Below are 13727 nucleotides of genomic sequence, written 5' to 3' on the forward strand. Positions count from 1 at the left end.
ACATAAACCAAAGAGGAGGCACAGGGGGAAGGGAACAGTACAAACAAACCAACAGAGCTTCCAGGATTAGGGGATTTCCAGGGGGCTTCCAGAGGCAGGGGGCTGGCACAGTGCAGGATTGACAACTCAACAGGAGGAGGGACAGGGAACATTCTCGAACAAGGGGCAGGTCGTAGGGTATGACATGCAACTGGGTAGGAGGACACAACTTAGGTCAAACAAACAACATAGGGGGAACAGGATCAAACCATTAAGGAAAAACACACCACAGCAGAAAATAACTATTCCCATCTCAGACTTGGATTGGTCAAGCAGAGTTTTATGGCTAACTCACAGAGTCTGGACAAGAACTGTCAGAGGCTGTGACAGCTCAAAAGAAAAATTCTCTATATAGCAGTTAGTGGAGGTGCACTAACCTCTGTTTTCACTGGTATCACCACCTAAAGTGACCTAACATGCCCTCAGATCCTCTGCAAAAAGACTGCTTGCCTCGGGCAAAATCCCATTTGCTGCTTCTCCTGCTTTTGCTGCATTCAACCTACACAGCTACACTAGCACCAAGGTCTGCAAGGTCAAGAAAAAAATATCCAACTCAGCTGTTATTCTGGAAACACACATTTCAAAAGTTTCTTATGTCTCTTTGAAAGAGTCTACTTTGCTCCAGGTCTGTAAGCAGTCACAGTGTCAGGCAGATACTGAAGAAGAAAGACAGACCTGAAGGATGCCATCAGGAAACTACCCACCAAACCAAAAGGATGCTCAGGGCAATGAACATGGCTAAAAACACCTTTCAGGTGACAGTATTTTTTCAGTAAGCTCACTGAAACTGATACGTGTTCATCATTTAGAATCTTGATATAGGATTCAGGTTTATCATAATTTTTGAAAAAGATACTAATTGAAAAAACAATGGCAAATTATGTGGCTGGTTTTGTAAACTAGTTCTAGTAGCAACCGCACCAAAATATTTTGCTGCAGCGTATTTTATAACAGCTATAATAAACACAGGGAAGGTGTCTTGCCTAGAAGCATCACCTTTCACTAGCCCAACCAGCACTCCTGGAAAAGAAGGAGCAGTTCCCAAGGTACACGACTTGAGCAGCACTGATCAAAGTTCAATTATCAATTGAGTAAACCATTTTTTTAAAGAAAGGAGAATTTAGAACAAACAAACAAAAAATCCTAGCACAAATATAACTTAAGACTACTGAGAACTTAAATACAACCCTCCTGCAGGAGTATTTACTGAAGAGAAAAAAAACACAGACAAATGTAAGGAAATCCAGATTCAAGCACACACCAGGTTATCTTGCTGTTCAGCACAGGACAAAGGCGAATGTGTTCTCAGTAAAGAGCACATCGCATTTTCCTTTTGGAAGGAACAATATTTCCCAAACCTTTCCAAAATTCTGCATAAACAGTTCACCCTTGTACAACATTCGCAGCTACGGGTAATCAGAAAACTCATTCTAATTTGGGAAAAACATAATTTACATTTTTGTCTACTCCCAACAGATAAATGCACCAACTTTTTAGTTTGCCATTAAAACATTACTGGTTTTTAAGTTCTGCTTGAGAGCCTATGCTTTTCTCCTCATCTACATAAACTGCATTTAACATCTCTTTGCAAATCATGAGTTTGATACCGACAGAAACTCAGTGATGTAGGCTAGAATAGTCCCTGATTTATTCAAGAGAATAGATTTACAAAAGAGAAAGTAAGGTATATGTAGATTTTTTGCTTCATTATATAAGAATTAGTACAACTCTGTTTACAAAGTCTTGGCTGCATTAGGGAAATATCAACATCTTTCTATAATTTTAATGGTGTCACAGGGTCAGCTGAAGCTAATGGAGTTGCACTGTGGATTAATTCCGACCAATTAGGATGGTAAATTAATTGCAGATTTGTCACTCTTCACAACAACAACACAACCAAACCTTTGTGGAAATTGCAACTGCTGCTGCTCCACCTCTGTGCCCAAACTGGAGCTCTACAGCAGTGCTGGTTGAAGAAAACATGTGTGTGTGCCTGAGCTGCTGCTGAATGGCCTGAGAGCTGACAGGATCCTGAGGGAATTCAGGCTGGAATGCAACTCCCACCTCCAGTCACTGCAGGGGGAGCAGCACCCCCGTACACAAGGGTGCAGTAGCACAGCAGTTTAAGCCACAACCACCGGATCCATCAGGGCTGCCTGTGGACAGCTCCAGAGGGGTCACAAATCAGCGCAGGTGGATCCTGCCCTCCATTGCCTGTGACACAAGAGTGCTGCTGTGTAACAGCATCCCTTCCTCTCTGATCCCTGGACATCAGCTTTACACAGCTGAGCTAACTCACTGACACCAAGGAGACTTTGACACTGTAATGCTGATGGACTTGCACCCCTTTCCGTGTAACAGCATTTGGGATTTTATGTAGCTGGTCAGAGGTACTGCCCTAGTGCCTGGAACCCGCAGCATCGCAGGGTGTGTCCCCCACAGCCTCTGCTTCTCCCTGCACCTCACGGTTCTGATCAGGAGTGCGACACAACGGCGCCAGCCCTGCCCTGCCCGCTCTGCCTCAGAGATCCTTCGCACACCTGCGTGAAGCACGGCTGCCTCTGCACAAGCACAAACCAACCCACCCACCGTGGCACGCAGAACCTTGTCTCAATTCAGAGAAGTTTGGGCTGGTCTATAACTTCATGTCTTTTACCAAGAGACAAGGCTGTTCACACAGACAAAGAAGCTACAAAGTCAGATCAGAATGTCAAAACAGGCAGAATTTTAAAAGACTAATTTTGAAAAGCTGCAACACACTCACCCTTCATAACGACTGCTTTTAATTGAACGATTTCAAGTGAATTTTCACTGAATTCTAACTTTCATTACCAAATATTTATGACCCAGGATATTTTATGATTGGGTAAGAGTTTTCTGTTTTTCTTTCTTTTCCTCCTGATGGACACTGCCATGAGAACTACAGTGAAATGCATTCGTCTTATTCTGGTAATAAGGTATACATTCAAATTTAAATTATAGAAGGCAATGGTTTTTTTGGTGTTGTTACTTTTAGTAACACAATCAGCCCGGCTGGAGATGTTATTTCTACCCTGGAGAGTCTTGCGCTATGTTTTAAATTGTAAAGGGAAAGAAGTGATTCTGGCTTTTATGACAACACAATTCTCAGTGACTTCTCCTGGTATTATTTTTCTGGGAATTGCTGCACACTGCAGACTAACATAAACTTCTATGAGCACCTTGAGAGAAATATGCATTTAAAAGTTTATTTAGGCAAGGTAAAAGATTACACTGGAAAGACTGCATTAGCACACGCTAAGCAGAATAGAGCCTGATCTCCACTCTCCCTACATTTTCCTCATATGTAAGTGGACAATTTAGTTTAAAATTCCTGCTTCCACTTGGATGCAAAGTCCTAATCTTCACATTCCAGTCAAGCCAAACAGGTTCTTTTGTGAGAACAACTGGAAACAGTTCTTCCTAGGCGACCAGTGACAATCTAAATGATACAAGTGTAACTGGATTGTATAAAAGAGTTTCCAAAAGTAATTTAAGAATATTGATACTGAAGAATTTCTCAAGCCAAAAGGGAGTAAGCATCATGAGAAGTTCTGTGGCTTTATTCAGCATTAGCTCAGTTTAGATCCTGACATAGACAGTTTTCAGACAAACTCAAAACAAGCAACTACAATGCAGGTTGGTAAGCCTGAAGAAACAGTGCTGACCCCTTGCAGAATTCTTGTGTCCTATGGGCAGCTTTTTCATTCTAAATAGCTCCTGTAATACCACTCTGCCCACCTCCCACCTGACATGAAAACATAGCTCTCTCCTAAACAACTGTTTGCAGACAGTACCAGTTATAGTGATTTCCAAACCCACATGGAGATCAAATTGTCCCACCCCCTGACATCCACTCAGCAAACAGTTTTGAAAGGAAAACCACCAAGTTCCCTTTCTACTAATAAGCTTTAAAAACAGTTCTGTAGATACTAGTAGAGAGGGACAAGAGGAACAATTTGGAAACAGCACTCCATAGTAACAGGTGGCTGAACACAGAAATATATTCTGCTTTAGATTTTTAACAGGCTCTAGTTCTTTCTTCACACAATACATCCATCTTTTTAAGGTACCAAATTAATTCAAATGAACACTCTTGAACAAATGAAATTTGAAGTCAGTAGCATCTTATAAGGATGCTAAAAGCATAAAGCACACTTTTTCTACTTGGTTCACTTCTCTGGCTGTATTTCCCCAACACTGAAAATAACATTAACTGTATGGACAGACAGCTAAGATAAAGTTATCTTCTCACACAGCTGGCAAGAAGGACTGCACATAATGAATGTACTAGGACTTCATACCACTAGGAATTGGTATTTTGGTATTAAGTGTATATGAAAAAATTACACCAATAAATTTTCTTCACTCAGGAGAAATATCAGCCTAATAGTTATATAGAAATGGCAGGAAACTGCTGCAAAAGAAACTTGTTTCTGTGGGAAATATACAAAGAATTGGACTAGTGTGCTGTAGACACTTGGATTTATCCCTGTATCTGACTTGGATATTACATATTTAAATGTAAGATTTGTAGACAAAAGTAGTCAGCCTTCTCCCCAACATGTTTCTAACTCCACAAAAACATACACAAGAGCTAAGCTAACTGCTTTGACTGAAAATGAGGATTTTAGCTTTCTCACAAAATTACAGGGATTCCTCAGAAAAGCCTATGAACTGTATTTCCAGTTTGCTGGTTTTCTTACCCAGTCCAGTTCTTGGAAAAGTGTGTTCTCATGCACAGTGTCCTCTGTCGTAAAATGATGACTAATGATGCCGTCTTTCCCCTTGGGTGAAGTTCAGAATATGCAGTTCTAAAGAGTTCATGTGTATAAACACTTGCACCAACAAAAGCTACAACAGAAACACAGTAGGAGTTAAAGAGTTTGGGTCACAACATAGTCGGTGTGTTTTGTTACCCTCCCAAAAGGAGGGAAGAAGAGATCTACAGCCTAACCTGCTTCCAGTTTATATACCAAGAGCCAAGGTTAAAGCATCCATTAAAAGGCAGCTTTCCACATAAGGACAGAGATATTCTGAGGAGATACATCTGCTTAGTTTTGTTGGGTTTAGTTTGGTCAGGGTTTCATATATGACACAGATTTTAATAAGCTTTAGTTAATTGCTTCTGAAAGACTCTTGCTGGAACCAATCCGTATTCTGTAAGAACGTAACAAGCACAAGACTTTTAGTTGTTTTTCTGAATTAAACTATAAATTTGTAAATACAAAACACTTTATTCCCAACAACCGTTTAATGACTGCACTCTTCTGAGACACTGGAATGTGGAGAATACTGACAGAAATTAGGATGGGAGAGTTGTGCTGTGCAAAGGATTCAATAGGAAAGGTGCACAAGGAGTTCAAAGTTTTAACAGGACAATGTAGATGACATGCAAAAAGAAGGTGTAATAAAACTCTACATGGCAGAAAGAGAAAGGTGCAAATCTCAAAAGCCTGCAAAGAGCTTGGAAAAAGCAACCTCTCAGCACCCATTCCCTAATTTATTCTAGTCTAACACAATCGCAATGTCAGTCTTCTTGAAGCCATCAACAAGTTGATGCTCAGAACGAACATCAATCTGATCCTCAGAGCTAAATGGTGCTTTGTCAGGCTGCCAGATTGACTCTTGAAAAGAAATACATTATTACAATTTTAGGAAGTACATTAATGTCACAAGTACAACGGGCCTTTATTTTCCCATGTCAGTGTCAGGCATGTATATGTACTACTGGCAGGATGAAGGGCAAACGACTGCTGCAGCTATTCTATTTATTTCTTCTAGCTTCCAAACTGTGCTAGTTCTTCCCTGCTTTGCAGTCATACGCCAAAGCCTCAACCAAGATCAGGGCTCCTGCGGCAAGACACTATCACTGCCTGACAGAGATCACGGGGTAAGTAGCCAAGCCTAGCCACGGGTAGGAGAAATAAGGGAGGAAGCTGGAGGTAAAGTTACTTGCCCAGGGTCACACAGCAGGACACAAACACAACCCCTATCTAGACTTCCCCTCCTAATAGGTCACATTTTCACTCACCTTTGGCTGACCTTTGCTGCTTCTCCTCAGTTCTGAATAATTCATTCTCCAGCTCTTAGGGCAATATTTCTGTTCACATAGGATAATGTTAACCAGCCAAGAAATCTTATGCTGCCATATTAAAAGCACTGGCAAGATCAAAACTTTTCAGCCAAGAATTTTGCTGCTGGTTTCTTTATCTATATACATTTAGAATTGTTTCTTCTTTACTCATACTGGTGTAATTAATTTTATGTCTATCTGCCCATGGCAAGGACTTAATTTCTGTAATTCATAGCTCAAGACATGAAGAAATTCTGCATTCAGATTAGCTGCAGCGTTTCCTCTGCCCCATAAGTATTCTGATTTTGTAGAGTTTACTGCAAATATGGCAACAAAACTTGGTAGCATAAAGGCAAACTGTGAATTCTGCTACTAACAAAAATTTGTCACTTTTACATGCAAGACTGGATCATTCATCCAAATTGGAGCCAGAAAGAAATTCTAACTAGTAACTTGTTCTAGATAAACAAAATTGTTGTCTTGACATTAGCCAGGCAAAGTTACTGCATTGAATAAAGGTCACAGACATGATTTCTCTAAGTGCTAAATAAAGCTCCTATGGACCCTAACTGTGGTAATAAACGGACATTTTTAAAACTGGGATTGTCCATTGTTCAATTACCCTAAATCAGTTTGTCTAAGAGAGTGTCTTGTGGCTAGCTTCTATTAATTACAGCACAGCAACCAAGGCAGTTGTAAGTGAAGTGCCTTAAGCCTTTAAACAGAATGGTGGTCTCATCTCCTTCTGCAGTTCTCCTTGAACACCACTCTGTACCTTCCTGGTTATGTTTTCTTTGAGGGGTACAATACAAACTCCTGTGTAATTCTAGATCAGCCAGAAAAATAGAAGAAGACCATGTGATGATTACATGGGAAACTTGAAGTGTACAGTGAGGAGGAGTAACAGCAACAGCACACTTCTTTCAGTTGTCCAAACTGCCGGTGCACATCTCCCACAGTGCCCCTCTTAACTAGCCATCAGCTTCCAGAAAAACTGCAGGATATTGGGAGTCTTTACCTAAATGTCATGAAGTATTGTTTCAATTGAGGACAGAGTGAGTAAAAATATCTAGAACTATTTTCTAACCCTTACATAAACTGCATCACCTAACTTTAGATCCTGAAATACAGCATATCAAGTATTTAACAGTACACTTTATATAATAAAAATTCAATGGAGCATAAGGTGGTTGCTATAGCAGCTGGATGAAATAGCTCCAGGTGAACTAGACGAGAGTAAGAAAAATGCATGAGAAATCCTGGTAAGAAATCTGGATGCTGATGTCTGATTACAATGTACCAACTTAAAGACTGCTCTTCAAACTATGGGTGATGAAAGAGAAGGTGAACTCCAAACAAAGGGCTGGCTGTCCCATGGTCAGGATAGCACAGCTCTCCTTAGGCTGTGGTTGAGTATTGTGACAAAAGCTGGATGATAAATTCCTTGATTCCAAAAAAAGGGCAGATTTCCCTGACTGAGTAGTAATTCTTGTCCCCAAACAAGTTTATTTACAACAAATGGCACGTCAGAAAGTGAAGAGAAACACAGAAACAATGAAGCCACAAACCCAAAGAAATACCAGGCTTCAAGCTGAACAGTGACTTTACTGAGAAATGTTGTAAATTGGCTTGCTTGTGAGTGCAGAATTAGACACAATGACTTCTGGACATGCTTTAGAGTCTAGACACCATTCTGTGGTTCTGTTTAAGCTCAGTGTTTGGCCTCTCATTTCAAAGCTTGTCCTGCCCATAATTCAGGCCCACATACTGTTTCTCTTGAACAGAAAAGGAATGGAAAAGGGTTTTGAAGGCAGAAAACTCTCACCACTTACTCATGTCTAAATGAAGTGAATTTTCAAACAGGATGAAGGAATAGAATTGGATTTATGTTTTAGAACCATTTCTAAACAAGCTCCTGTCATTTTTTTGCAAAGAGAATTTCAGAAGTAGTAGTGGCTGCTTCAGTTCCAATCGAATAAATGCCTGAGACCTCAGGATTAGAAGCACTGAAGAGAGGATGCTCCTATGAGGGGAGAGAGGACGTGTGGTTAACTTAGTCACTGTTCACACATACCAGACATGGAATTTAAAAGGATAGAAAAAATCCACACAGCTGTAATTATGTATCCTTAATCTAGAAGCGTCACATTTTCTACCGTTTTCATTTAATTCAAAATATAAATGCTTTATTTTTGCAGTAGTTTTCCAGCTGTGGTGTCTTTTGAAATGCAGTAGCAGTGCAAGCATATAGTACATTAGTCTGTAGTCATTCAAAAGACAGGCTGAAAGATGGACTAGAAATAAAATAGAAACACAGAACCATATTGCTGTGGTAAGTATTTGAGCTAATACTATATATAATTGCACTCCTAATGCCAGCTTCAGCTTATAGAATCCGAGATGTAACACAAGTAATATCAGAAATCAGATAATAAAGAACAGGTGCCAAAGGTGACTTCAAACCTCTGGGAAGATAAAAGTTGTGCAAAAATCTTCTCAAAGGGAGAAATTGTGATACATGGTGTACTGCAACTTGTTCCTCACCATTTCCAGCACCGTGCCTCCACAGGATGCACTGGAGGATGTGCAGCAACCTTCTGTTGTGAGCCGATCCTGAGTCGTGAGTACAATTTAACAAGGAAAACCTAAGCAAAGCAGATCCCCAGCTGGAGGGGGAGGAGGAGAGATCTCAATGTCTCAGTGTTCCCTTCCACTGTTGGACATTAGTCTAAGTGGCCACAGTTATAATCAACACTGCTGGGAAATTGCCTTCTTGCAAACACGCAGCAGTGAAGAGACACAACCATTAAAACAGGAAAGACTATTTGAGTATGAACTGATACTACATTTCCTACTGAGAGATCTGCATTCACATCATTTTCTGACAAAGTACTATTCACATATTGGAAACAAATGGGACTCACCTTCCCTTTCCATTGACACAAAATCACAATGGCATCACACCTTTAGGTTCCTTAGAAATGTTCGAAGGAAACCAACGTGACATGGTTCAAACGTGACGCTGACCCATGAGCCTCCAAAAGACAGTTTTTCCTCAAAGCATTTTCAGGACCATCCAGGCTCTCTTTCCACTGACTTCATTTATGCCAACCAAGCAGATTCAAATCTTCCACTGGCTGAAAGCGGTAGACAAAATCTGGCTACCACCTTACACTGTTCGTTACTTCTCACTATGGTTCTCTACCTAATTTTTGATCCAAGCAGTGCTTTACACTCAAAAATTCAGTACAGTTTTAGCACACTGATTAATGTAAAGCTATGTCATATCAGAGTGTCTCAGGACAAATTAGGAAGAAAGGTCCTGGAAAGGGTGTCTCCTCTACAAGAAAGGCCCTCTTTGTTGAATACCACAGCCTGCAATCCCAGCTTGTTTTTGAACACAGGCCACTAGAAGAATTCCATCACATTCCCCCCACTTCCAGCTTCAAGGCACAGGACTCATGTCTGGGCATACAGGGGATGAGGGGGGATACAGCACCATAACATCACCTCAGGACACAGAGACATACAGAAAACCATTTCTTACTGGTTTTAGAGTAGGTAAGCAAAAACTCCCAAACACACATTTTTGGGCAGGGGAGGGGGCTTCAGGGGGACATTTGAACAAACACAACAGAGATTCTAGATAACCAGAAGCTATGTGCAAATTTTTAGCTCAATTTATTCAGTGCTGTAAGTGAGGATAAGTATCTGGGAATGTAGTTTATCTGTTTCAAAGCTGCTGTCAGAGAACTTGGGGAAAAAAAGTAAATATCTCTCAGTTTAGTACTACCACAAGGAAACCACACATACATTTTTATCCTAACATATCACATCTGGAGGACCAAAAAAGAAGGCGAGACAAGACTATCACCTCAGTCATAAGTGCCTGAATTCCAACAGCAGTCCGCAACTTCTGTGAGCAATTCTCCACCCCTGTAAGAACACAAAAATTTTTACTGTTCACAAAAAAAAAGCCCTGTTCATGCTCTTTGCCAATTCCAATCTCACATACCACTAAGTACTCTATGTCAAGTGTGACAGTGCTAGCACCTTAAGCAGTAGGACATTTGATTCAGTGACAGAAGATGCAAAAGAAGAAGAAAAAAACCTCCAAAAACAAAACAAAAAACCCAATGAAAATAACAAAAGAAACCAACAAAATACCCTTACCACAAATCTAAATCCGTTTGAAAACAGACTGAAAAATGAATTATTTCAAGAAATCTTAACTTTATTACTTTTCTACCCTATGAAGTATTTTACACAAATAAACTGCAATCTAGTTACATCTTGATAAACAAAGAATTAAAGTATGGTAGCATAATTAATGCCAACCAGGATGTATTTATGGGAAAAGCATCTCAACAAACTTGATGAGATTACAAGTTCATATTAAAAAGAAAATTGCTTGATGTAGTTAGAATTTTATGTGGATAAATTAGACCTGATACTTCCTGAAATGTTGACTGAGATCTTGAAATGAGAAAAACACATATCACACGCTAATCAAATTAAAAACTGATTAAGTGACAAATCTCAGTTAAAAGTTGTAGCAGAAAATTCTCATCAGGGAAGCAAGGCTTTTAATGGGATCCTGCAGGCTCTACAGGCTTTTAATAATTTACTTTTTACAATTAGCTACTTGATGGGAAAAACTAACAGTAAAATCTGGAGATGAGACAGAGGAAAAAACAAGAAATAGGGTATGCCATGAATGTACAAGGACAAATACCAGCCAGAGTAGCTTGCACTTTAATACTCCTAAGCATACACACTAGCGAACATTTTGGCACCTTAAGGCTGGGAGAGGCAATCCCTCTGAATCCCTGTGTCACAGGACAGCAGCAGGAGCCCCCAAGTGTTTCGGTCTTGCTTGTTCTCCTTCCAGAGGAAGTTCAGCTCTCTGATATTTTTGCCTTCAAACGGCTGCTCCGTGTGTGTCGGTGCACGTGTGGACTCATCCCAGCGCACACACGCAGCTCCAGAACAGCACCTTCCTTCCCTGCGGTGACAAAGAAGGGGAACGCCTTAGTGACACAGGAGGATTGACATGTTGCCATGGAGATAGGATACTTTTTTTGATGGATACAAGTGCCTCACTAAGGTGAGGGATGAAGTTAAACATCCCTGTGTCATTACACTCCAAACAATGTGCCAGAATCAGTGACAACCAGCAACTCCTTCTCTCCAACATGCTCCTGAGGACTGGGAAATTGATTTACTAAAAATTATAACAAAAACTCATTTGAAGGTAAGTAAAACTTCCTATAAGGCAAAATTCTGTTATTTCTCAAGCTATTACTGTAAGGCAGTATTACTTTTCTCTTTTACTATCAAATTTTTCTTTTAAAATCTCTAGTGTGAAGGTGGCCGTGGTCACCATTTTAAGCATCTCCAAAACAACCATTTGCAAACACACAATGTATGTGCAACCTTGAGACCAAGGGCCAGCAGAGTAACTGCACTGAATACAAAACCATTTGCACTCACAGTGATTTCCCTCATCAGGTTCAGAAATAATGCTGGCAAATTACTCTTAATTTACTCTTTTTTTTTAAGCATCCAATCCTCATAAATTCCCATCATACCATGATGATAAATCTGCAGAACCAAAAATCAGTTTCTCTTATGATCATCCAAAGTCTGGAATAAGAACTGCTCTGAAAGGTAATGACTGTCCTTTATTCAAACAGGACAGTTTCATAAATAATAAATATAATATTCACTGCCACAGGGTGCCCAGAGAGGCTGTGGGTGCCTCATCCCTGGCACAGTGTCCAAGGCCAGGCTGGGCAGGGCTTGGAGCAGCCGGGGACAGCAGGAGATGTCCCTGGCCATGGCAGGGGCTTGGAACTGGATGAGCTTACAGGGCCCTTCCAGCCTAAACCATTCTGTGATTCTATTGGTTTCACAGCATAACCCAGTATTTGCTTCACATGCACAGTTTCAAGGAATCAGTTTGTTCAGCTATACAGGTTAAATAAATGAAAGTGAGGGGTGCATCTCAAAAGTTAGTGACAGCTGTAAGTCACTCTTCAGAACTGAAACATGGTACAATTTCATGCTGGCCACAATCCTGTGCCCTTGCTAACTGGTCTCAGAAAAGCAGACTCTCACTCCTATCCTCTCCCCTCAAGCACTTGTTCTCAATCCACCCTGCTCTAGAGCACATGCTGATCTGAGAACAAAAGCAAACTTAAAAATCAGAACTACCCCCATCATCTTGCTATTCAAGGACACAATAAATTCCTATTTCTCAAGTAATTAAGGGATCCAAAGACCCATATATATGCATAACTGCCTTCCAGTTATTTGACACAGGCCTTGTTTGTCAAAAATCTACAATGTTCAAATGAATGATGGGATTCAAACTTGCTGTTAAATGGCACATATGCCTCAGATGTGACTACAGCTATTAGTGTTCACATCTAGTATTTCAGCATCTCCTGTGGTAAATTATTTCCTGTAACTGAGAAGTAATTATCACAAAGTTATTGGGTTATCAGACTTCTAATGATGTTATAATTGCTTTCATTATGCAATTGATTTGTCATAAAATGTTCATATTACAAATATTATTGACCTCCTGCCACTCCTATAATGTAATAAAATTTCCATGCTGCTGAAGACACTTCACAGAAGCCACAAGGTACCTGCAGTCACTCCACAGCTCAACAGCTGTATGAGAACCTGGCCAGATGTTATTTTGCCATCTATTCTCCAAATTCTTACTTTCTCCATACTTCACCTTGGTTTTAAAACACCTTGACTTTGCTTCCTTATTTCACCACGCTTCATTTATCCCCACTGCAGTATTTTTCTCTCCATGTACAGAACTTATTTCTTGTTCTGCTGTTTTCCTTTGGACACTCACTACATTTGCACCAAAACCAAATTAATTTCTGCTTCCCTTTGCCTGGTACTTTTCTTTTTGATAAAGTAATAGCCCAATTAATTCACTTCCTATTTTCTTCCAGAGTGTTCAACTTCCACCAATTATTTTTCTCATTCATTTCTTTCTGGAGATTTTGCTGAATCTCTCTCAAAGCCAAGAACAGACCAAAGGAAGTGCAAATACATCAGTTCATATTGTCTTGTTTTAGCAGCCCCTTCAATTCATGCCTGTTTACATAAATCTGCTATGGAATTCTTACCTTCCACAAGGATCTGAAATAATGAGAATTCTGTGAGTAACCTTTTGAAAATGAGAGCCCTGAAATCCAATACTGTTGACACCTTTATTCAAGATTCTACCTTCACACAAACCTAAGCAAGACCCAACTTTCCTTTGTTTTTCTTGCCTGGCAATTAAAGTTCGGCTGACGGAGGCTCACCAGCCTGCCAGCACCAGGGAGTTCATATACTTTGCATACCAACTTCTGCAAGTCTATGGGGTCATTAAACCATCCATCTGCTTACACATTTCTTCCTGCATCTCAGAGATGTCCACACTTTAAAAGCCATGGAGTATTAAAAACTTAACTGGGGGGGGTGGAAATCATGGTAAGTATTATTCTGTCCTCTAAAATCAAGTCAACATGATTAAGAATTAGGGAACTACATAAACATAGTACTATAAAAAAGATGTCCA

At 40.1% G+C, this 13727-nt stretch overlaps 1 long non-coding RNA gene across 1 annotated transcript; it reads right to left on the bottom strand.

Annotated features, from left to right (window-relative positions):
• Window positions 1-4771: 4771 nt before the first annotated feature.
• LOC134555148 (uncharacterized) lies at window positions 4772-11314 on the bottom strand. The gene is made up of 3 exons (XR_010081378.1): window positions 10930-11314; window positions 10008-10069; window positions 4772-4911 (listed from the first exon to the last, which is right to left on the bottom strand). It is a non-coding gene; the product is annotated as an uncharacterized LOC134555148 (long non-coding RNA).
• Between the last annotated feature and the right edge of the window lie 2413 nt (window positions 11315-13727).

Source organism: Prinia subflava, chromosome 9 (assembly GCF_021018805.1).
Source record: "Prinia subflava isolate CZ2003 ecotype Zambia chromosome 9, Cam_Psub_1.2, whole genome shotgun sequence".
NCBI lineage: Eukaryota > Metazoa > Chordata > Aves > Passeriformes > Cisticolidae > Prinia > Prinia subflava.